General features: G+C 39.8%; 1 long non-coding RNA gene across 1 annotated transcript; it reads left to right on the top strand.

The window, feature by feature from the left end:
* The first annotated feature begins 12,587 nt into the window (after positions 1-12,587).
* LOC135443399 (uncharacterized) lies at positions 12,588-20,411 on the top strand. Its single transcript, XR_010439007.1, has 4 exons — positions 12,588-12,722; positions 12,995-13,147; positions 18,616-18,732; positions 20,174-20,411. It is a non-coding gene; the product is annotated as an uncharacterized LOC135443399 (long non-coding RNA).
* Positions 20,412-24,186: the final 3,775 nt, after the last annotated feature.

The raw sequence follows: 24,186 nt of genomic DNA on the forward strand, positions 1-24,186 counted from the left end.
TGTGAAAACCTTATGATACAGATCCAAGTACATATTGATAAGCTTGAAGGGCATATGACTTTATTAACTTGTGTACCTTCTCCTGGCATTGTTTTCACAGTGTTGCAAAAGAGAAGGAAAATATTGTGCAATAGTTGGCATGAACAAATTTGCTTTTGATTCTCCTACTACTAAAACACTTCTACTACTAAAGAGCTTATGAACATGTTTGAGGACAAGATCTTTTCCTGCTCACTCAAGCAGTACCCAGTTATTTTATTTGCAAAAAGGAGAAAAATTCTCATTTCCCCCCACACACATGCCTCAGATCACCCCAACAGATTTGAGGAGATATGGAAAGTCCAATAATGTGGTCTGAGAACCACAGGAATGATAGACTTTTCCATGAGCTTTCTAAATCTAATAATGGCAAAGATGATTCGGTGCACAGAACCATCACCATGGATAGTCCTCCTGGTGCTCACTACCTTCAGCTTTTCACATTTGTAATAATTTATTTTGTTCTTTGATAGCTGATGAAAAAAAATTCTGTGACATACACTTTCAGCTTAGTTTAGATCTCACCCTGGCACTTTCACTTCTGTGCAGGACATTTATTCTTCTAAGTCTTTCATTTCACAATGAAGAGGATTTTAGCTAGAAAGCTGTGAGATGCTATGATAGAATCATAGAAATTAGGAGTCATCAAATTCATCCTTGTGCCTTAGGGGAGGAGAAAGTAAAGAGATATCAGAAGACCAGAAATTAGCAATACTATGCCAGACAAATGTTTATTGTTACCAGCCAAGTAACTGCAGATGGGAGCAGTATATATGTTTTGTTTGTTGGTTGGTTTTGTTTTTGTTTTTTATTTTCTTTCTGACAATTCACTCTTCACTCAAAAATTAAAATCTGCTATATATTTTTTTCTATTATTTTAAAAAAATATTTTAGTTCAGTCTATAATCCTTGCTTCCTGCATGGATCACCAAGAGCACAGCTGTAGCTTCTGGGCTCAGCTGCCACTTACAATGTGTAGAGCCTTCTACATCCAAGAAATAATGACAGGCCTCTGTTTTGGAGACTTCAATATTTCTAAAATTAACAGGAGTGGAGTAGGGAGAAAGGGAGAAGAGGAATACAGCACATTCATACCCTAATGTGAAGCTTATTTTTCCTTGAAATCCCTCTCTCTCTGTCTTTCCTTGGTGGAGCTGGTCAAATCATCTAGTGGCAATGAGTCTGTTTTGCCAATGTCACCTTTTTATTATTTCTCCACTCACTGTGATGACAATAAAAGACTGCTTCAGAAAGAAAAATATTCTCAAGATCTTGCCCTGCAGTGCTCTGAAAATGTGATTAACTTTCCATAGATATAGACAGCTCCAAACTCATTCAAAGCAAGGGCCTTGAGACTAGCTGGTAGATTTTGGATGTTTTCCAAGGCAAAAGTGAAACAGAAGCATCTGGATGTTCTGCATGCACATTGCAGTGGCAGTGGGCTGTCATTCCCAGAGGCTGGACATGCATTTCATCCTGTCCTTAATAGCACTTCCCAAAGAAGTGGCTTTATCTCTCCCACCTCTTTCCTCTTCCCAAGCTGAGCAGTGAATGTTCTTACCCTCCCATCTCTGCTGCTCCCAGGCATTGCAGACAAAAGGCACAGCACTTCCACCGTGGTAGTTAACCTGGTTAGAGCAGGCTGAGGACTGCCTCTGAGAGCTTCTCCACCAATAAATCAGATGGGTGGTAAAGAATTCCAGTTTGGATGCAGTGATGAACAGCTGTGGGGAGTAAATGTCTCAGCTGGAACAGCTGGAGCTGGAAGAGGATGTGTGACTATGTCCTGAGACAGCCAGTCAGTCTCAGACAGCTACGTAACAGGAGCAACTGAGCTGTGCTCATACAATTTCCAGGCACTTAAACAAAAGTATTACCCCAAAACCTGCCTCAGTCACCATTAAAATACTAGAGCATCTTGCCATCTGTTCCCCAATTAGAAAACAAGCATGTCTAATTAACATCTCTTTATTTTCTGGTCTCAGATACCCAGAAAAAGAGTAAAAGAAGCCTTAGAAGCCAATTGTAGAGAGATCTAAATACACTGTTGCTAATACAAAATTACTCCCTTAAAAAAATATATATAAAAAGCTTAGAATTTCACAAGATCTAGTCACAGTGCTAAGAAGAACTGCTCTAGTAAATTGTAATGGGTAAAAATAAATCCAGATGAGTATTTTTCAGAAAAATTCAAGAAACAAAATAATCAAGAACCCCATGTGCAAAAAACTACACCTGTAGAGGGTGAAGGGTCCTTACTATATTCTGTTACCAATTTATCTCAAGCTTCAGATGAAAGTATCTTGAATAAGTGTAACATCTGATAAACATTTACCTCATTTAATATATTAATATTTGTGAGGGACTTTTTTTTATTGCAGGCCATGTGTATGATTTCCAAAAAAAGCAATAGGCTACTATGCTTCCAGTTCTATATTGTAGACTTTCTGAAGTCCGAAATATTTCTCAAACTCCCTCAATTGCTATAGGCAGAGGCTGTAAGCCAGCTGGTAACATCAGGCTGATACATCCCATTAGGGAGGCTTGCTTTCCAGCTGCCAATAATTTTTCATATCTTTAATGAACTGGTGTTTAATACTCTACATTAGGTGCCTGTTTCAAATGTTTTTTGTTTGGTTGTTTTTTTCCTAAAGAGAAGCTATTTTCATGAATGAAGTTGGGGGGAAAAACCCAACAAAACAAACCAAACAAACCAGAGGTGGTTTGGTTTGGTTTTGTTGTAGTTAAAGGAAAAAAAAAAGAAAGAAAAAAGGTGGAGAAGTTGTTTCTTGAATTTTCTAATGCTTCATGGTTCAGAGTAAGGTTTTGACTTTTAGAAACACTTAACACTTGTTTTGTGGCCAGGCTTCGGCAGTGCCCACAAGAGCAGCCCACATTTTCATTCAATGCATTTGTTTATGTGTCAGTCTGCTATAAAGCAAATCTCTGCAAAACCCTCTGAAAAAGCTTCTGGTTCTCCTTCTGAGCTCTTCATAGAAAGGATGACAATCATCTACCACTATCAGTTTCTGCTTTAAGCCTAGTGGCAGAGGCAGATCTCAGATTTCCAACTCCCCAGTGATTTGTGTGGGTGTCCCACAAATTTGCACCATTTCTCTGTGCAATAGAGAAATGTCTATTTCTCTAGACAAAGTCTATCCTTTTTCCTCATTTGATAATTTAAAGACATGGAAAATGATATTTTTAGGAAATACACAAAGGGAATATAGATGCAATTTCAAGGCATGTAATAAAAAATTGAGATTTAAGGGTTCTTAGTGATCTTAATTCAACCCTATTATGCATATTGATACAATAATAGAAAAAGTCTTTACACCTCATTTTTTTTTTGTGCCAAAGATTGTGTCATATTCATGATATAAAATGTATATGCTCAGGACCATATAGCAAAAGAAGAATTCTTAGAGGAGATACAGGTCAAAGGACTGGGACATGGAATAAGGAGGAGACATACAAAATATTAACCACCTGATCAGGGAAGAAGTTTCAAGAGATGGAAAGATATAAACAGAAGGAAAATAGGCATTGTGTGCAAAAGACACATACCACTGTGCACAGACATATCTCTCTGCTCCTCTTCTTGATTCTCTCTGCATGGGAGGTGATTTTACAGCAGATGTAATTGCTGTTTCCTGGTGACTCAGGCATTGACTCTCCCACACCACATTTGCAGACACAAGCCCTTCAACTCAGCATTCACTTTCTGTTTCAGAAGGCACTTCAAATGAAAATTTACATTCAGAAGCATGATGAAACAAATAGGGACAGTTTTCTTTAGCAATATTTGTGTAAAATATAGCCACAGGGACAGAAAAATTACCTTGATAATGAAATAATGTCTGAGATGGATTATATCACACAGTTCTCTCCCTTTGGCAATGTTTTACAGATGCTCCCTTGAAAACCAGTCAGAATTTACATCCTCTATATGCATTCATATACACATATTATATTCAATTGTCTGTCTTTAACACAAAATATATTTTTTAAACCTGTAAAATTATGGATATAATTTTGCATCTGCACTTAGCTGGTGTAATTTAGGTCCCCAGAACAGGTAGCAAGACTGCACCTTAAATTACTGAGATATAAGATACATTAGGTGAAAAAATACCTCATTGATGTCATAGCATATATTTAATATACTATAGAAAGCAGAGCTTACTCTCCTGTATCATTTGATACCAGGAGAAAGAGAAATATCATTCTTGCTCATAAAATTTCAGCAATGCTGCATTCTCTGTGTCCCAGCCCTACAAGGTCACAAAATTTGTACCTCTTGCCTCTTATGGTTCTTTCTAATAATTAAATCTCTTCATGACTTAAAGCAGGAACTTCTAAGAACCACACTGTGCTTTGTGTTCCCCTAATGGAAAGGAGATATCAGGAGCAAAAGAAACGTAATTGAAGCACTCTGCTTTCCTGATTGTTCTTGGGCACCAGAGTAGCCCTTTGTGTGTGTGGATAACCAGGCAGAGCATTCCTGAGGCTGCTGTAATTTATGCAAGGTATTGGACTGACATCTGGCTGTCTACAGACTCCAGGGAAAGATATAAGTGGCTTAAAGCCAGTTTTGCCTGTTCTAATGATGAGAGCAGCTCAGAAAAATCAGAAATTCTGGCACTTAACCATACAAATTATAATAATAATATTTTGGGGCAGAGGAAAAAATATATGCCAGGCTGAGCAAATGCGGCCCAGTAGTGATGCACAAACAAAACCCCATCTGCTGGAGACTTTGCAAGCCTTTAAGACATAGACTTTGGGGTTCACAGATTTTTAATAAAATACTTAGATCATAAGGGCAAGATTGGGGACTGATAATTCAACTGTGAGTTGTATTTTGATTTCTTTTTAAAGCCTGGCACTTCCAAATAATAACAGTAAGGTTTCTGTTTTTCTTCACAAATCTGCTTTACTTTACTGTTTGATTATAAAACAGGAATGAAAAGGGACTGGTGGGATAGTCCTGTACTCTTACGTCCATCTTTCTGTGTGCTGACATTTCAGGACAAACTGTATTTCCAGAAAACTGCAACAAGAAACATTGCAGTTAGAATATGCTGATTTTTGATGTTCACTAAATGCACAGAAGGTATGTTGTATGGAATTCCTTCCATCTCAAAACCTTCTTTTTTGGCCATTGACACATGCCACTAACATAACTTACACATATTTTGTGGTTTTGCTCTGTGAAGGAAGTATTAAGCTTTGAGACACTGTAATAAATTTGTTTGGTTTTGATAGAGATTGGCTGTCTGAATGCTACCATTTTTATCAGCTATAAATCGCTCCACCAGCTGTGGGACGAACAACCTTTCATAGTCAATTTTGACTTAAACTCCATAAATCATTTGCAATGATTCCTTCAAGAGATGCCATTCTTTGTCCTGTGTAAATTTGTCTGAAAATTCATTTTCTAATGAATTTAATCATTCTCACTCTGAAGAGTGTTCACAAATAATGCCCTGCAAATACTTGAAATTGTAGGCAGCCTGGTTACCAGCTTACCCGTGTGGTGTTTTTTGTCGTGTCTATATGATGGCCAGATCCAGCAGTGCAAAGCAAGCCTGTGTTTGAAATGCAATGTTAATGCCACTGTCAGAGCTTTTTGGGCTGGCCCAAAATGTGGATCCTGGTTATCCTGTGCTAACAATCCACTCAGGAATAGAGACAACATGGTGACAACACTTTGTGATTTCAGCTTGGGGCTCATTGACCCTTTCTGGGGACAGAGGGAACCACACTGGGTTTCTGCCTTGTGGGAAACTATATAATCACTGAGACAGTAATGTGAGCTCCATTTTTCTGAAAGGGACCCAACTGCACAATGATTGAGTGGTCAAGACTACAACAAGGTCGTGATAAGGGCTAGACTTAATCTAAATTCTAATCCAGTATTGGAAAACTGTGGTCTCCTTTAACTTAAACAAAAGTTATTAAAAATATCCTTTCAAATAATACTGGTGAGACTGAGCCAGGTTTTGCTGCCATTCAGTTTAATATTTCCTAATCTTTCTATTTTCTCCTTTCTGTAGTGTCTGTCATAGACTTTTCCTATCCTGGGGTTATAATAATTGAGCAGTTAGCAGAATTATCAATATCAGAGTTAACCTCTTTTCTGTAGTAAAATGGCATTGTGTTAATCTCCCTAAAAGAGAGCCACCTCCCTCAGAGTGTCTGAGGATGGAGTTTACTTAGATAAACTAAACACCATCTCAGGCCTCAATGGTCCTCTGAGGACTTTTGAGGCATACTGCCCATATCATTTAGAGGTGAAATGGAGAAATGTTCTTGGACAGAAAAAAGAGGGAATTTCTCTTATCTAATTTTCTTAATTCTTTCTGAAACTGAAAGGAAACCAAAGCTTTCCCCTGAAATTAAACTCTGAAAAATTTCTGTGTTCTAATCCAGACACTGCGAGTTACCAGGTACCAACCTGAGACATAACATCAGTGAGTGTTACTTGCCCTGCTCTCAGCTAACCCCAGAGAGAAGTTTTCCTCACTGTGCAGGAGGCACGGATAAGTCTCTTAAGATAGATAAATTAGATAAAATACTTGAATCCAATCTTCCACCTCTTTGTTGTGCTACTGGTAGGTTTAATCTCAGTCTCCTGACTCCTGGATCAGTACAGTTCACTCTTCTGTCTGTAGTGAAAGACTCTCCCTGATAGACTTGTCCTGGAACTGTGCTGTCCTCACAATTTGTAGAGATGATAAAGCCTGATTTTAACAATTCTGCTCTGCCCTTCTACACCTTTAAGTGGCACAGAGAGTTACTGATCCCAGCCTGCTTCCACAGAACTGACATTGTTGGGTCTGGGATTGGGCTTTTTTGTATGACATTAGAAAAGGAGCCCCTTGCCTCTGCTCTGCTGAGAGGTGTAAAAACATCATCATCATTCTTAGAACAAATACTTATTTTTTCCCCTGAGCCTGCTTGGATAACCTTGTACTGAGTAGTTTACCACAGCTTTTCATGTGGATGTCACTCTCACAAAAACAAGGGTGGAATAGGAAAACTATTATTTACACACCTATTTACATCAATCTCTCCCCATGAGAAGACAGGACTTTTCCTGCCCAGTATCTCAGCCAGTGCTCAGAAGACTGGCATTATGCCTGCCATTGTTGAAGGGTTAACCTGACTATGAGAATCATCCTTCATGTCACACAGCACTGCTAAATATATCTGTTATTTGAGCTCATTAGATTTGCCAAATGTCTAGATGTTTCCCTGACTCCTAGCTCTACAACATGCCTTTGTCAGGGTGACTCTTTGATTCATGAAGGCTTTTTAGCTACGTCAGTGTTTTTCATTATTTACTGACCATCAGGCTTTTCTCTTTTTAAAATTTTGCTCCCTTCTTTCCCCCACATCATTGTCCTAGAGAAAAAAATCCAGTTTTATCCAAAACCAAAATTACAAAGAGATGAATAAAATGACACAACAGTGGCTGGTTGCACAGTTTTTAAGGAGCAGGATTCTTTACAGACCCACACAATGGCAGTGACATAAAGAAAAGCCAAGTGGGTTCCTTTGTGGGTGGTGGGGTGACTTTTTTCAGAATAAGAAAAACAGCTGTGAAGTTTTCCAAAGTCACTGTCAGAACTATGTTTGCACAAAGCGGTAAGAGAGAGAAAAAGAGACCAACAGGGAAAACATGCAAAGACACCACTTAAAGAACGGGTGTTTCATGACAGGTCAGAACAGAGTAACCCAGCAGAAAAAGAACTGTGACAAGGCAAAACACTAACATAGAAAGTGTTCAATGTTTTTCCAATCACAGCCATTGTTCTGCTTAACTGATACTGGCAAACAACCCTGCTTTTTTTTTTTTAGGTATAGAGGATCAATGAAAAATTAATGGTGCCACTGGATACACTGTGATGCACAAAATAACTTATATTAAATTCTCAGAATGGCTGTAACTCCTGCTTCCCTTATTGTTGGAATCAGGAGTTCCCTATTCTTCTTTTCTCTGTAAAGTAGAATAAAAACTTGAATCCAATCTGAATGTCAGCACTTGAGGTCATTGTGAGCTGAAAGAACCAAGGGCACACCCAGTGTTAAAAGAAACATATTGATTTGGTCTCTGAATATTTCTTTTTGTCCAGCATGATGCACATGCTAAGCAAATCAGGAATGACTAATGGGGTTAAATGTGATCATCACCATATCAAATATCAGCTCAGAGTTGCCCTTTCTGCACTAATCAGATTTCACAGTATTAGGAGTAGAATTTGTTTTAATTTTGTCTTTATCCCTTGAGATACATACCTGAGTTAGACATGACAGTTGGAGCCACGAGGTTGAATCCTGTGTCTCACAATCAAAATGTGGTGCTTTAGCCACAGCTTAAGCTAAAATGAGGTAGCTGTAAGTACCAGCTACTTAATGTCTATGAATCTATCATTATATCCAGAGAAATGAGAAGCTAAATACTTCCTAATTTCTTGTTGACAAGATTGATCAGTTAGAAACTAACTACATGCACTGAGCAAAATGCAGCCAAGAGAGAAATGGACCTGAGCTATAAACCAGCTCACAGCTCTGGCTTTTGGGCTGACCCATGAATAGAACAAAAATTTAAGCAGACAAGCATGACATAATAATTACCATTTTCCAGGCATGGACTATTAGCAGCTCACAGTCAGCAGCAGCCCAGAGTCTCCCTGCTGGTCTGTACTTAACTGAGGTTTCCCCACTACCATCCCAGCCAGCACATATGAGGAGGACAGGATAAGGAAACAGGGGCCAGCTTAGCAGCCAAGAGACTGTGCAAGCATATGCCAGATTTCTGAAGATAGAGGACATGATGTGTACTTGGCACACATTTTCATCCCTGCCTCTTACTGGTCCCAGCTGCTGATGCAGTTGTTCCTTAATGCTGAAAACGAGGATGCAAAAGGGCAGCTCAAATTCACTGCTGTTTTGACCATGCAGTTCTGAGCACACATCAGCTCTCTCCTCTCTGACAAAGAGAGGAGAATACTGTGCTGCTGCAAGTTTGGCAGGGCAATAGTTAATCCTATGGTGGCAATTTCTCTAAAGTCAGTTGATTTCTGCTACGTCTGAAATGCTATTTTAGTGCTTTAAACTTCAGGCGAACTTCCAGCACAGACACTCCTATATCCCAGAAGGCTGATTTAAGTGCATATATGTTTAAAGGCTGGAGAAATGGCATTTAGTTCACTGTGCCCTGGATGTATTGCATAAAGGATCAGGAATTTTATCCTCAAAACTGCTGCTGCTCTTCACCCATAAGCAAACTTTTTTGACATTGTTGAGTTTATCTTAGTCTAACAAATTTCTTACTTTCTGGAGAAATGACCAAAATGCACAGAATTTAGCACAGGCTATAGATGTATGGAGTACTACTCAGTCTTCCCTCAGCCCATTCTCAAGATCTCATCCAATTTAAAAAATAACTAGAGTATGTTCAAAAAAGCCTAGGTGACCCTGAGACCTAAATTAAATTAACTCCCAACAGCCATCTAGGTTCATGGCTGGCTCAGACTTCCACTGCAATATAAATTCTTAAAATTTTTAATTACAACTGAGAAGCAGGATCCTAAGTCACTTTATTTCTTCTGAATATTTTATCTGGGAACTGATGAACAACATCTAAACTGTCAGTCTCCACATATATCCTTAAATGGGATCACACTTAAATAACATTTTTTTTCATAAAAACAAAAAGAACTGACAGATCAATTCAACAAGGGAAACATGGGAAACAAAGGAAAAAACCCCAGATACATCTCTTCTGAGTGGTGAATAAAGACTGACATCAAAGATCTCTAAGGATTCCCAAATCTGCTGGCATTATACAGAAGGATGCAGTAGCTGGTGTCACAGTCTCTGGAATCCAGCTGCCTTCTGGCAAGATTGGTTTAAAATTGCTATTGGAAATTTTTTCTCTGTGATCAATATCTCTTTGCTGCTCACTTGCTTCCTGGCATGTTGAGCTTAGCTTGATGATACTCAAGGAACTTTCTGTCATGCAGGTGGGAATTTTGTGTTGTGCCTCTATGAGAATGATGCAGCACTTGGGTGTATGAAGTTTCTCCCCAGAGCCAGAACCATCAGTTTCTGGGAAAAAGCAGCATGGAGCTGTCAGCTCTCCTGAAAAATATTTTATCACTGGCCAAACTTGATAGTAGAAACCAAAGTACTTTATTCCTTTTAATGTTGATTACAGTGTAACATGCATTTTATATCTCTCCCTCTCTGTAGGACTTCTTTAGCATAAATCAGCATAAGACTGCTGAAGATAAAGGGATGCAGCCTCCCACTACTACATATTAATGTCACAGAATAACAAATTAACACATTGACTTACTACAGTGTTTTTAGAGATGGAATTCCTGTCTACAGGAGCTTGGAAATGAGGTACCTTCTGACAGCTGGGACATAAGAGAAACTTCTAAAGTTCCCATTCATTGCATGTATGTGCTCTAGTTCTGGGTTGTAATTAACCAAAAGCACTTATGCCATATTTAGAAAAGTTTATGCGTCTGTTTCTCTAATGTACACCAAAGATGGTTCTTTCCATGATACTTTGGTTTTAAATGCAAATAAAGAAATAGTGGAGCCACAAAAGGACAACATACAATTTTTATTCCTAAAGAATCTATGGTGTTTGATAAATGGGTAATTAGAAATATTTTCTTATCCTGGAGAGCTATAGGGCCTAACTGGAAAAGAAAACACGATTTTCTTCATTGTGAAGTGACATACAGAAAATGTGACTCTTCCAGTCAAAATCTGGGACAGAGACAGGCACAGAACCGACTTAAGGAGAGTCCTCCTTGTGAATTTCTTTCATGTGGCATTTCTCTCCAACCAGTTTTCAGGAGATGTATATGACTGTTTAATCTCCTTTTTCATTGTCTGTTTCTGGCAAAACTCCATCTTGCTGCCTATTTCTTCAACAAGAGCATGAGGATGGCCACACTCCATGAGGATGGGACAAGGCTGAGGCCCATCCACAGGGAATGCTGGTAGAGAGGTGGCTCTTTATCAGATGTATCAGATGTAATATTATGCTCTTTTATGAAATGTGATGGATTTCAATGAGGAATAGCTGTTCTGTGCATGGAACACTAACCCTAATCTGCAGAATTTTTTGGGGACTAGATGGAAGAAAGTTAGTGCCTGGATGTTCTATGCAGAAATAAATGTCAGAGTGGCTAAAAAGGGGAGGGAAGTGAGGAAAGAAGAGAAAAAAAAAGTTTGCATTTTTGAAAGGAGCTATTTTGGGAACTGTTTTGGCACATTTCCCAGTTTCCTGTCCTGGGTATGTGGCAGTCAGTTTAATTAGTTTTTCTCTGTACAACTTCTGAAACACTGCAATTGTGATTTGTGCCCGATAGGTCATTAATTTTCTTCCTGCCCATTTTAATGCACAGCCTCCTCAGAGCTGGCAAAAACAAGCTCTGGCACATGACTCATATTGATTGATGGTCGTCTTTCATCTGACATAATAGGTGAGAAAAAAAAAGGACATGGACACAGGAAATGCTATAGGAATTTCTGAGTGAAAGACAATTAAAATGATAGTGGAAAGATTATCCTTCAGTATTGCTTTAACCATCAGCAAAGCCTCATTTCCTCATTGTGGCAGATGTTCTACACTACCATATTTTGTCTCAAAAAGAGCTTAGCTTCCATCATCATCAGAATTTGGATGCCATTTCCCACTAAAATCAATTTTCAAAAATCACATCAGTAGGTGTAGTGTGTACTAATGACTTTGAGAATTTGAGTCATACAGTCTAAAAGATCAAAGCAGGCAAAGGGCTGGGTGGGCTGCCCTGAGAAGTGGACTGGTTTGTTCTTCATAAAGGAAGCTTGTGGGCTAGAACAAGCAGCTTTTCAAGTCCTACTAGAAAATTACATATTTTTTTAATTTTTCCTTTGGAGAGAGAAATAGCTACATCTTTACTGGCTGCTCAGGCCATCTCTGTGGTGAGTAAAATTAAAAACCTCTATAAGGTTCCCAGCTGATCTGGCTGGATTTTGCCCCAAGACTTAAGGTTCATGCACTGCATATGAAACAACACCAGGATTGTAAGAGGGCTTATAAGTTCATGAGACACATCTTTAAATGTCTTAGAAATGAGGCATCAGTGGTGAAGCTTAAACTCTGAGTCAAGGTTTCCCAGCCAGATGAATCCACTTCTTTTCCCAGTTCAGCCTCCCTTGGATCTGTACAGCTGGGAGTTCTATTGCAGGCTGTTATTGCCAATACAATGTGTGCTGATTCTCAGGTTGCCCTTATTTTCCCTTCTTACAGCTCGTTCCTGTGAGATCTTGCTTATCTAGAGTCATTTACTGCAGGCAGCTGTGAGCCATCCAAGTCCTGCTAATGGCAAGCAAGAAGTTGCATTCCTTGGTCATATAAAACCAATGAAAAATGTAAAATAATTAAATTTATCCTTAGACACCAACATATTTATTCTCCTAGCTGAGGCCTGCTTTATAAAAACAGCATGGAAACAAATTCTCATTATGCTGATGGAAGGCAGAATCTGTTTCCCATGTAAGCCATGTGGAAGCCCCTTGCTTTTGATGCCATATGTTTTCATGATCACAGTGATTTGCTTTGGTTTGCTTTCATTTACCTCCTAGAAATATGAGAGTCAGGGGAAATGGTAGGTGCTGTATTTGCTTCTGCTTTGTTGATAGCTCTGTATATTATTCAAAACCATGTATTTATTCCCAGAGGAGAAATATCATTAAGGTATTTTTAATGTTGATAACATATCACTCCTTAGAGTTAGGTGAGTTATTTGCTTACTTTTTATTATTACATAAGAAGCCAGTTATTTGGATTATTATATGCTTGGGAAACTCTCAGTTACATTTTTAAAATCAAATTTGTCAGTAGATTAACATAGTTGTGCACTTTTTATCTCTGGGACAGAGACTCCTTTAGCTTCCCCATAGAGTTTTCTGCTGAGGACATGGATCACACCAGGATATTCAGTCCTATTGGGGTGGTGAAGAAAGAGAAAATCTGACTGCTTTCAAGGACCCAAGAATAAAACTTAGCTGGATGGACCATAATTTTATCCAGGTATAAACTGATATGTATCAGTTCCACAAACAGAACTCTTTGTGACTTATTTGAAAGAAAATTATAATTATATAACAATGAGACATATTTATTTAATAACCTAAGTCTGGGCAACAAAAGGGCTTCAAGTCCATCTCAGCTCATTACTTTGTTGTCTGAGCAATGGCATTTTGACACCTTTACAGCAACCTTGGAGAAAGGAAACAGCTCATTGCTCTTTTTATAGGTGAAAAACTGAGGCAGAAAAAGAGACTGGGGTCATGTTCATGGTCACCAATGGGAAAAGATTCAGCAGAACTTAGAGTGGAAGCCAAATCCTAGCACCATAGCAAGGATGCTGTCTTACCCATCAGAGCAGCTGACCTTTGAAATACCCTTCAGATTAGGATTTGCCCTTGCTCAGCTGCAATCTGTGCAGCTCTGGGTTTTGAGCCAATCTGCAAAACTAAAATTTCCTTGTATCCAGGTTTTTATTTGAGTTTGCCCATTCTCTGCCCAAACCCTATCAGTTTCAAGAGAAACCTCTCTGCCTAAACTATTCTCTCCTTGACTTGAAGTGAACACTTTGCCTGCCAGACATTGATCTTTGATCGGTATTTCCTTGCCAGCCCTTCAAAACCGCTGCTGTCACCGTGGCATCTTATTTCCATATTGTGTCTGAGAGCGACAGCAATTATTTCCCACTGGAACTGACTTCAATGTCACCACACTGATTATTCAGCAAAGGTTACTATAAGGAAAGTATTGGTCTTCCTTTTCCACTGCAGCAGGAAAATGCCAGATCTTAGCAGCGCAGTGCCTTGGGGATGGCTGCATTAGTTTTCCAATGAAAGGCTCTGCACAAGTCGAACCTCCCCTCCCCCATGCCTCCTTCCCACCCCTCTCTTCCTAAAACACACACTGAGGTTTAGTATAAAGTTAATTCTATAACCCAGGGTGCTTTTTTTTTTTTTTTTAATGCTACTGACCTTCCATTTCCTTGTCAGTCGACACCAAGCAATTCCCCAGATGGAGAGAAAGATTTCCACTTTGAATATCCCTGAAACACATTTAGAGCCAAAGGCTTTATCATGGGAATAAAAGCACTGAGGTTCTCACAGCTGGGAAGATTTATACAGCTGAGCCTTACCAGCTTAAATGCCTACAGACAGAAACAGCTGAGCTATGTATTATTTCTTTTCCTCCAACTTGCAAGGGAGATGAAAAGCGCAGAGGCAGCCGGCAGATAGCTGTGACTGACAAGGGAGGGGCAGAGCTGTCTGCCCATAGCTGCTGCAGTGGCATTTTTATCAAATAATTTCAACTCCAGAGGTGAGGGGGCTGGGGCTGACACGACTGCCCCAGCCAAGGGGAGCTGCCCTTTGAGTTACAGCACTCCACACCGTGCCAGGGAGCCTTAAACTCAGTCAGGGCGGCAGGGAGCTGATGCCTGCCAATGAGCCCCGGGGGAAAGGTGCTCAGAGGAAGATGCACTGAGCTGAGTGCTCTGCACAGCAGAATTGCTGTTTGTAGTCTGTGTAAAAACAGAAGCCAAGCTGCCTCTGCTCTTATCACCATAACAGCAGCAATATTTTGTTCTTCAAAATTAAGGGCAGACCTTAAAGAGTTGACAAAACAGTCATTCAATGGCCATGCTTACCCTGGAGAAAAACAGGAAGGGAGATTCCCAGAGGTCAGGTTGCTGTCCATCCACACATGCTTACCTGACTGAAGTGACCTGAAGGCTCCTCTGGCCAAAGGTGGGCAGAGCAGCCCTGAGTTCAGCAGCCACAACAACATGAGCAGGTCTGTGCCCCTGAGCATCCATCTTCTGCCTCTAACATGATTCTTTTGCCCTGAATCTGCACTGCCTCTGCTGTCAGCTGTCCTTCATGTCACCTAAACCCTGGAGATGTGAGCTCCACTCTCTAATGTGCATGGCACCATCACATCTCTCATAGCCCTCAGCCTTGACTCTAATCCAGCCACACACAGGTGCCTTCCTGCCAGAGAGGGGAAGAGGTGTAAGAACAGGTAGAGCTCAACCTGTATGGGATCCTGTGTCCACCCCACTGGGAAGATAAGAGACCTTCCAAGTCCATGTACCCATGCTGTGCTCCTTGTCGCTCTTGATTTGCCCACCTGTTCAGCCTGTGGTCCAACAGTGCATTATGCATTATGTACTCCTACTTCCCAGATAAGCTTGAAATCTATCACCACTTCAAGAAAATGTTGACTGTGACCCTGGGGCCATCTTTTCCTTATTATAAAATTACTTAGATTTTAGGATGCCAGTGAGTTGCTTTCAAAATGGTGAGAATGGTCCCTGGGCTTGTAAATCATTGGAAAGAGAGAGCTGCATTTTCTAAATGCTGCTAGTAAAATGCAGCATGGAAGGGGAAAAAGAATGCAACAAACCTGGATATTGATTAGAAATATCTTTTAGCAATGGGGAAGAAAATGGGATATCCTAAAATTAAAGAGTCTGTAAAACAATTTAAAAGATTGTATTGTCAGTAATGATGCATCTGGTGAGTGAAGTGCTCAGAAATGATCAATGTCTCTGCTTGTCCAGCCTGAGGGACTTGATAGGGGGTCTAATTTACAATACCAGTGAAAAATCGACCCTTTGAAGACCAGGTTACTGTGAATACTCAAAAATCACTCATTCTGCAAAACTTATGTCATCACGCCTGTCTGTCAATATCCAATTGTTGTCCTATTCTTAAGTGTAATTTTTCTTGGGATATGGACTTTGAACAAATGTCTAACAGCTGTTACTCACGTTACTTAACAGAAGAGCCACCCCTCAGGGTCAAAACAAAAGTCCATTTACCTTAATAACCCATTGCTCACAATGATTGTAAATAAGAAAAGAATGGGGTCATCGGGACTAGACACTAGATTTAAAGGCTTTTCATCAATTCATATCTTGTGAATTTATATAGAGCATAGAGATAGATGCTTTATGTTTGCCTGTACCCTTCTGGTAGCTCTCTGCTTAAATTTGGACTGCCCTTGAGCACTGGAGGGATGTTTTATTCGGTATTGCACTCAGCATTTCCCAGACCTTTACCATGACTGAGTAAAGCTAAAGTACAAACCTTGGCTGTGCAGATATGATTTCTTTCTATACTGTTTGATATGTGTACTAGATCTGCCATTTTTCCCTCTCCTTCAGTCTTATGAGACTTTACTATAACTGCCCAGTTTTTTCTAGGTTTCATTACATTGCTTAATTTTCAGTCTTTGCCATAGATCTTTTCACTCTCTTTCTACTGTTTTTTATGTGCTTTAAGAGCATGGATCTCTGTGGATTTCCACTGTGAGCTCCCTTCAGTTATATGAATTTAACATTTATCCTAAAGTTTTCCTTTCCGTCTTTTAAGTTTATTCAAGTTGCGATGATGATTTGTTCCTTTGTTCTGTGAAAATTTACTTTTTTTTCTAAGACAGTACTCATGGGCCTCATGAAAAGCTTTCTAAAATAAACTCCATTATTTTAGCTGAAGCACCTTTTCCACTATGAGCTTGGTGGCTCTGTTCACCCACATCTACTAATTCAACTTTTCTTGTTGTTTCTACTGATTTGACTGTGAATTGTGACAAAATTTATCCCTGAACCCTTTTTAAAGGTGACTGTCACATTTCTCATCTTTCTTAACATTGACAACAAAGCTTATTTATGCAAAATGAAACATACTGCAGCTCAGTAATTTCACAACTGAATTCCTGAAAATTCATGAATGAATGAATGAATGAATGAGTGAATGAATGCTGTCAAGACCCAGGGTCTCATCTCTTCTATTTTATTCAGTTGTCCTAAAAATTCTTCCAGCAAAGCCTCGATATCAGACTGTCCCTCAGATTTGCATTCAGAAAAATATCTCATGTATGAGAAAATCTTTTCTACACAGGGCAGTGGCACAATTATCTGCAATGGTCACAGCTTCAAGTGTTCAGTCTGTGAGTCATTGGTAGCATCCAGATGTTTTGGAGGACAACATGGTTTAAAGATAGTAAAAACCACAGGATAATGCAGAGTAATTTTTTGTTGTCATATGCATGTGATGGCCTAGAGAAGAGTCTTGTTCCTTCCTTTTTCCCCTCAGTCATGACATCTGACTAATGTTTTCATTCGCAAACTGTTCTCAGGGCCCTCAGGCTCCAGTGACCTCCATTTCACTGCAAGGACAAGCCCTGTCCTTGACCTTTCCTGCAGTCACCAGTAGGCAGATTTTACACCATGGAGGCACAGGCAGAGTGCAGATAACTGGTGGCTATCCAGCAATCCCAGTTTTGGAAATTGGCACACTCCAAACAGTGATAGCCAGGAAAATGAGAACATCTGTCCTCTCCCTCTAATTTTTTCAAATGTTTCAATAGAATCAAGGTACATCTGAAGGGAGCCATAAGAGAGACTGTTTAGGGATGAGGAAGAAGAACAGCTCTCATAGCTGCAACCTGGGCAGGGCAAAGTGGTGACACACTTTAGGCTTGGGGGTGGAAAGAGCCAACAATGCAGTGAAAAGAGGGAGGGAAGGGAAAGCTACAGATTTACAATTCCTCCTTTGGATGAAAAATTGGAAAACTCAACTCTGCTCTATGTTTTTCTGCATTTTTTAATGTCTTGTGAGAGACTGAAGCTCCCAGTGCAACACATTCTCACTCCTGAAAACATTTCCCTCTGTCTTCAGAAATTCCAGCCCCAGACACACAAGATGTATTCCACTGAAGAATACCATCATGTAGATGCCAGGTGTATTTTTGTACTCTCTTTGGAGAGTTTTGCTGCCTTGCAAACTCCAGCTGCATATCCTTGGCTAGTCAAGCTTTGCTGATTTGCACCAGCCCAGAGTCTAGCCTGAGACTCAAAAGTGCTCTGTGCTAATCCTGTGTGACCTCCAGTGGTCTCTTTGGCTTTGTGGATGTCTTTCCCTGCCTCTGCAGACACTAAATAAGGAGGCAGAAAAATGACAAAACTAAACTAAGGATAAGTATGAATGAAAAGCCTATGCTTGTAAAAAAAATAAAATTCAGAAACTTGCTGTCTCAGCTATAGACTTCAAAGGGTAATGACACTTTTAGTGATCATAAAATGTGATTTCTATTAAGCATTTGGAAAGTCTTTGTAAAGACAAGTGAATTAAGTTCTGGAAGCATTGAAAACTATAAGAAATCTTAATTAATATTCACAGGATTTGGGAAATGTAGTTTTGTTTATGAATAACGAACCATATCTATAATTATATGGTATTCATAAATGATGCAGATGCAGGGAAAAATTTTAAGGTTCTGAGTCTTTGAAATTAACTTAATGAAATTAACTTAAAACTGCTGATAATTATAATTTGCTCAGAAAAAATACACAATTCTGGAGCACTTTGCACTTTGTGTCTATGGGTGCAGCAGGAACTATATATATATATATACACACCCTGTTCTTGTTTCTGTGTGATACCTGATCTATGGTTTTGCTTTAATTGTAGATATAGTGGAGATCCTCACTCAAGCTTTCTGCCTGCCTCCTATTTTTCAAAGAAAGAATCTTCTCCAGAGATAAATGACATTTTATCTTACACTTCTCTTTAGAGTGTTGGAGATGGGTGAGTGAAAGATGGAAGTCCTGACTTCAGGTTGCCAGTAATTCCAAGAGGATTACTTCTTCACTTTGTAGTGAGGATACAGAAACCAAAAATTCTTAGGGTCTTCCAATACCTTCACAAACCTTCAGCAGGGCCAGAAGCCAAATTTGGCTGCACTAGCAGAATCCACTGCTGTGTGGAGGACCAGCAGGGTGAGAATGGAGGATGGCACTACTGATGGCTGACTTGGGAAGGCACTGCAGTGTGACCACTCAGCTCCAAAGCTGGCTGCACTGGCTCTGCTCTAGGGCACATTATGGACCATATTCTGCCCATTCTGACCATGGGCAGGCCTCATGGACATCCAGAGATCAGCTGAGATTTATCAGATGCATTGCCTGTGCTGGTGATGTTGATGTGAGAACCTCAAGCATCACTCCTTGGCATCACAGAGCTAATGAGGATCACCCTGTGATAGTCTGGAGCTGAAAATTTCAGCAATAGTAAGATAGAGCAAGGAGTGGGAAAACACACAGAAATGTTTGCTCAGATTGAGACTATAGGAAATAAGTGCTTGTGATTTTTTTTTAATATAGAATTGTTGGCAGCTGCACATTTTGGTTTTACTTAGTGCTGTAAGGGGATTCTGTCTGAATCCCTTATAGGTCTGAAGCTTAATGTTAAAGTCTCTTGACTCCAGGACATACGACAAAGAATGTCATTGTTTATTCTTTGATGTTCTAAAGTGTCTTATTCTTCAGGGATCTCAACATGCTGTACACATATTAATTAAAGTCCATAGTACTCCTAAATCAGTTGCTATTATTCCCAGTTGATTGATGGAGAAGCTGAGATGGAGAGAGATTATACAGTGCATTTTCTAATGTGGGAGTATGTGAAATTAGACCCATGAAATTCATGGCTCAGCAATTAAAGGGAAGCAATATGATATTTTTCACATATACTGAAAAACCTCTATGTTCCACTGAAACAACACTAAAAATTTGGGTTTTGAGACCTTGGTTTTACAGTACTTAGAAAACTGCAAGGTCTTTTTGAGGTGCAGGAACACTGGTCTGTGTGGCCTCTTCAGCAGGTACCTCCATGACACCTCCAGTTTAGCTCTAAATCCAAATATGCCCATGATGCATAGTTATTTGTATTTACTTTTTTCAACTGAAGATATTTAAAAAGAAAACAAAGCCCAAAACAGTACAGTCAAAGCTGAACCTGTGAAGTCAGCAGGTACCATCAGGCAAAGCATGAACCCAAACCAGCTACCACAAGAATAAAAAATGGCACAGGTGGGCACAGTAAAGTGAGTGGCATATCTTCATATTTGATAGTGGAAGAAATTAACAGGATAGATTTTGGTCTCACTCCATCCATAGTACCTAAGAAGCATTTTTAAAAGCTTCAATGAAGATTGATGACCAGTTTTTGTCTGTTTATTTCTACACAGGAGAACTTTTCTTAAATGAGTAAGAACAACCTTCTCAAAGGCAGAATTAATCCCATTCTCTGAAGAAACAAGCTTTAGGAATTCCATCTTCCTCTCCATCAGATGTATGCACAGATGCCACCTCCTCCTTTTCTCTGATTCCCCTCTCAGGTGAGAGAGATACCTGGCTGATAGATCACAGTGTAACTCAGACCATCTGAAATCAAAGTAAATTTTGAAATAAACTATATTTGAGCTCATTGCTATTTTTCATTTTTCTTTCTCATTGGACTCTAGCATTCCTGCCTTGTAGCATCCCAGACTTGGGCCCTTCAGGATGGTCCTGGCGTCCTCAGTCTGAGGTTTTGCAAGGGATTTGGATCAACACAGAATGGAGTTGGTCCAGCTCTCAGCCCAAAGTTTCACAGGTTTTGCTCAAATAGTTTGGGAAGATGCATCTCCCAAAGCAAGTTGTATGCTACAGACTTTGGAGCCAGTGGACCTCTATTTGCAACCAGGGCATTTTGATGGCTCAGAGGCAGCAGAATGAGACTTGCTACTGGCTGCTTTCTGATTTTAAAAACATAGCTCCCACTATAAGTGAGAATACTCAGAATAAGCTGATAATTTAGAATAAACTGGCACAGAGAAACATTCAGGATCTGAAAAGAGATCTGACTCATATTTACAATTCCTATTGCAGTCAGCTGAACAAATAAAAAAAAAATCTGTTTAAGCTTAATAAACAGGATATAACTTGTTAAGCTTTAAAAAATACCTAAGCAAACCAGTCTTTTGAATTCTATTTCTGTCTTAGCTACTGTCTTGCTCTGTGACCTTGGCATGCAATTTCCCTCCCTTGTCTCTCTGTTCTGCCTCCCACCACTTTTCTGTCTTGCCTATTTATGTTTTCTTTTGCTCTCAGTATTCAAGTTTATTTGTTCTGTCAATTGAATCCATTCCATTATTCAGGGAAGAGTGTACTCTAAAGCATTTTGTCATCCAAAACATTCCCTAGAATATCAAAATTGAAAGTAATGGAAAGTAAATAAACACTCACAAGCCATTATTTCCACATGGAGCTAGAACCTTATTATACCTGGCTGCCTGACAAGTCTGTCAGTCAGTAACACTTATTTCTCCTCACAGTTGGCTGTGCCACAATGCTCCTCTGAGTTCATTTTTCCAAAGCCCTAAACGGATGTATATCCTCTACAGTGCCTCATATTCACATTAAAGCTTCACTTTTAAAATGACCAGAAAGTCCTCAGATGGTCCCAGTGTGCATCCTGTGTGCAGCAGTCTGAGATATTTGCATTTGTAAAGCCAGAAATCCCAGCACAGGGCAGGGGGGCACATAAACAAATTGTTCCTATAGGACATGTTTGAGAGGAGAGTCTGAAATGTTACCTCTGTAGCTCAGACTTTCCACCTCTAATATTTTGTGATTCACAGTCCAAAGCTGTTTCCTAAACATGTAGTATTAAGTGATCAGGCTGAGTAGCAAGGAAATGAATCACTTTCTCCTTTTGAAAAGCAGCTGCCCTGTGGGGGGAAGAAGAGGTCATGGCTGTCTCCTGCATTGTTCAGGGCTCACACACAGGGAGATCTGCATTCTGCTCACTTCAGCCTGACATTTTTAGGGTTAGGTCCTGAGCAGCAGGATATTCCTACTCACCATCCCTGTGAAAGCAGTGGTGTGCAAAAAAAAAGGGCAAAATTCAAAGAAGCAAAGAGAGAATGACAGAGGACATCCCTGTGACATAGAGCTGAGTGCTTTGTTTTGGGGCAAAAATGGTGCATTCTGTTCTGTGCTGCTAAAACATCTCAAGTGCTGTGTAGGAAGACACCATTCATAAAGAGACCTGAATTGTTTCTCTTTCCTTAAAGGTTTTTTAACTGCTCAAACCTAAACTTTACTTTTTACTGTTATTTCTAGTTTTGTTAGTTTTCAGGGCAGGGAGGGAAAGGCTACATGTTTTTAGGTGTTTTTTTTTTTTTTAAATAAGTAGTTCTAAAATCAAAGCTTGTGTTTTTGTCTCAGTAGCAGGTTCTCAATATGTCTGAGCATCCCTGCCTCATTAGTGACCCCTTTAGCTCTCAGTTCCTGAATACATGCAAAGCTAACACTTGCAATAGAGCACCCAGCAAGAGCAAGACATAACAATCTGGTTTCTACTGACAAAAACATGTTTCCATGATACCACAGAAGTGATCAGCTAGGATTTTATGGTGTCAGCATCATAGTTTTATCTACAATGTATTTTAGGTTTCTTATTTTTTCAGTGCCTGATAATCTAGTACATTCAGCTACTGCTTCTGCAAGTGGCTGTGGCAGATCAGGATAGTGAGTTCTGTCAAGGCATAGAACACAGTCAATCAGGCACAGGAGATGAAAGCCTGTAGATAGGCCCAAAAATTCTCATTCCCATGTGAGATCTTTAGAGTTTAAGGATTTTAGATGCCTGATGGGGTATGGTCAGTATGAGAGGACCCAGCCCAGCTTTCTCATGCTCAGATATCAGACTTGGCTTGTTTCAAGCTAAGCTGGGTGCAGAGCACACCAGGTAGTCTGGTTGCTACTCTGCTTAGAATGAGGTAAATAAATTAGCTATAGCTTGTATCTGAATTAAGACTGGTTGGGTTTTGTTGTTGCTGGTGGTGGTGGTTTTTTGGGTTTTTTAATGTGAAAATGTTAAGGATTTCACTGTTGAGAGTTTGTGATGTGGAGAGAGGCAGGGGTACCATTCATGGATGAAATATTCATCAGCTTGGGAAGGATATTGGGAAAAATATTCAGAGTACAGTGCTTTTGCAGTCATGTTCCCCAAACTACTTTCTGCTTTCATGAAATCTCCTGACACCTTTCCATGAACCTGAGATGGGTTTCTGTTGGGTGGACAGAGCAAAAATGAAGGACTTTTATTTCAGGGAGGTTTCTTAGCAATTGCCACTCCCGAGGTTTTCAAGTTGTTGTGGACTGGACTGCTAAGGTAGAAGGAATATCCACAAGTATGTACAACGAAAATTTCATCCACCAAAAAGTAATTAATTATTTAGTTACTCTAGTTTTGTCCATGGCTCCATCAGGAGATCTGGTAACCAAGATCACTACCCTTGTTTGTTATACCATAGAAGGACAGCAGAAACCCATCCATCTAGTGTAAGCTGCTACTCTAGTATTTTAGCTTATTTTAACAAATATTTTCCCATGCCAAGGAATGAAGACTGCAATATTTTATACAATGGAGCAGTTCTTTACAAGAATGATTTAGGTTTGACAGATAGGACACCTCTAGCTCTCAGCTCAGTGACATGATCTGCATTAATCCATCATGACAAAGATGTAAATCCTCAGACTTACAACGTTAATAGTGAGGACTAAATCCTCTGCAACAAATCTGGAGAGAAGTAAAAATCAACATCAAGAGCAGAGTCTGAAAAAAAGGCTCAGGGGAGACCTTATTGCTTTCCACAACTACCTGAAGGAGATAGCCAGGAGACAGCCAGGTGGGGGTTTGTCTCTTTGCCCAACGAGTGAGTGAGAGGACAAAATGAAATGGTCTCAAGTTGCACCACGGGAGGTTTATATCAGGGAAAGTTTCTTCATGGAAAGGGTTTTCAATAATTGAAACAGGCTGCCCAGGGACATGGTGGAGACACCATCCCTGCAGGTGTTTAAAAGATGTGCAGGTGTGGCACCTGGGGACATGGTTCAGTGCTGGTTTAATGGTTTGACTCGATGACATTAAGGGTCTTTCCCAGCCTCTGGTTCTGTGCTTCTATTATTTTGGCCATGTCAAATTACACCAGCGTGCATCTCTGGATGTATCTCTGTATTGCTTTCTTGTACCTTGTAACCTGCATTCCTGAAAATCCTTGCCCATGCACTGGTTAGGCTGGTGGGATGGATGTAGCTGATAGCTGTTAGTTCCTGCCATATGGATCACAACTGGAGGTTCTGCAACTTGATAATGGCCTTCTTTAGCGACAGTCTGCCTGAAAAGATTAAGAAATGGAATCTTTCTGTATTT

The sequence above is a fragment of the Zonotrichia leucophrys genome, chromosome 2 (assembly GCF_028769735.1).
Source record: "Zonotrichia leucophrys gambelii isolate GWCS_2022_RI chromosome 2, RI_Zleu_2.0, whole genome shotgun sequence".
NCBI lineage: Eukaryota > Metazoa > Chordata > Aves > Passeriformes > Passerellidae > Zonotrichia > Zonotrichia leucophrys.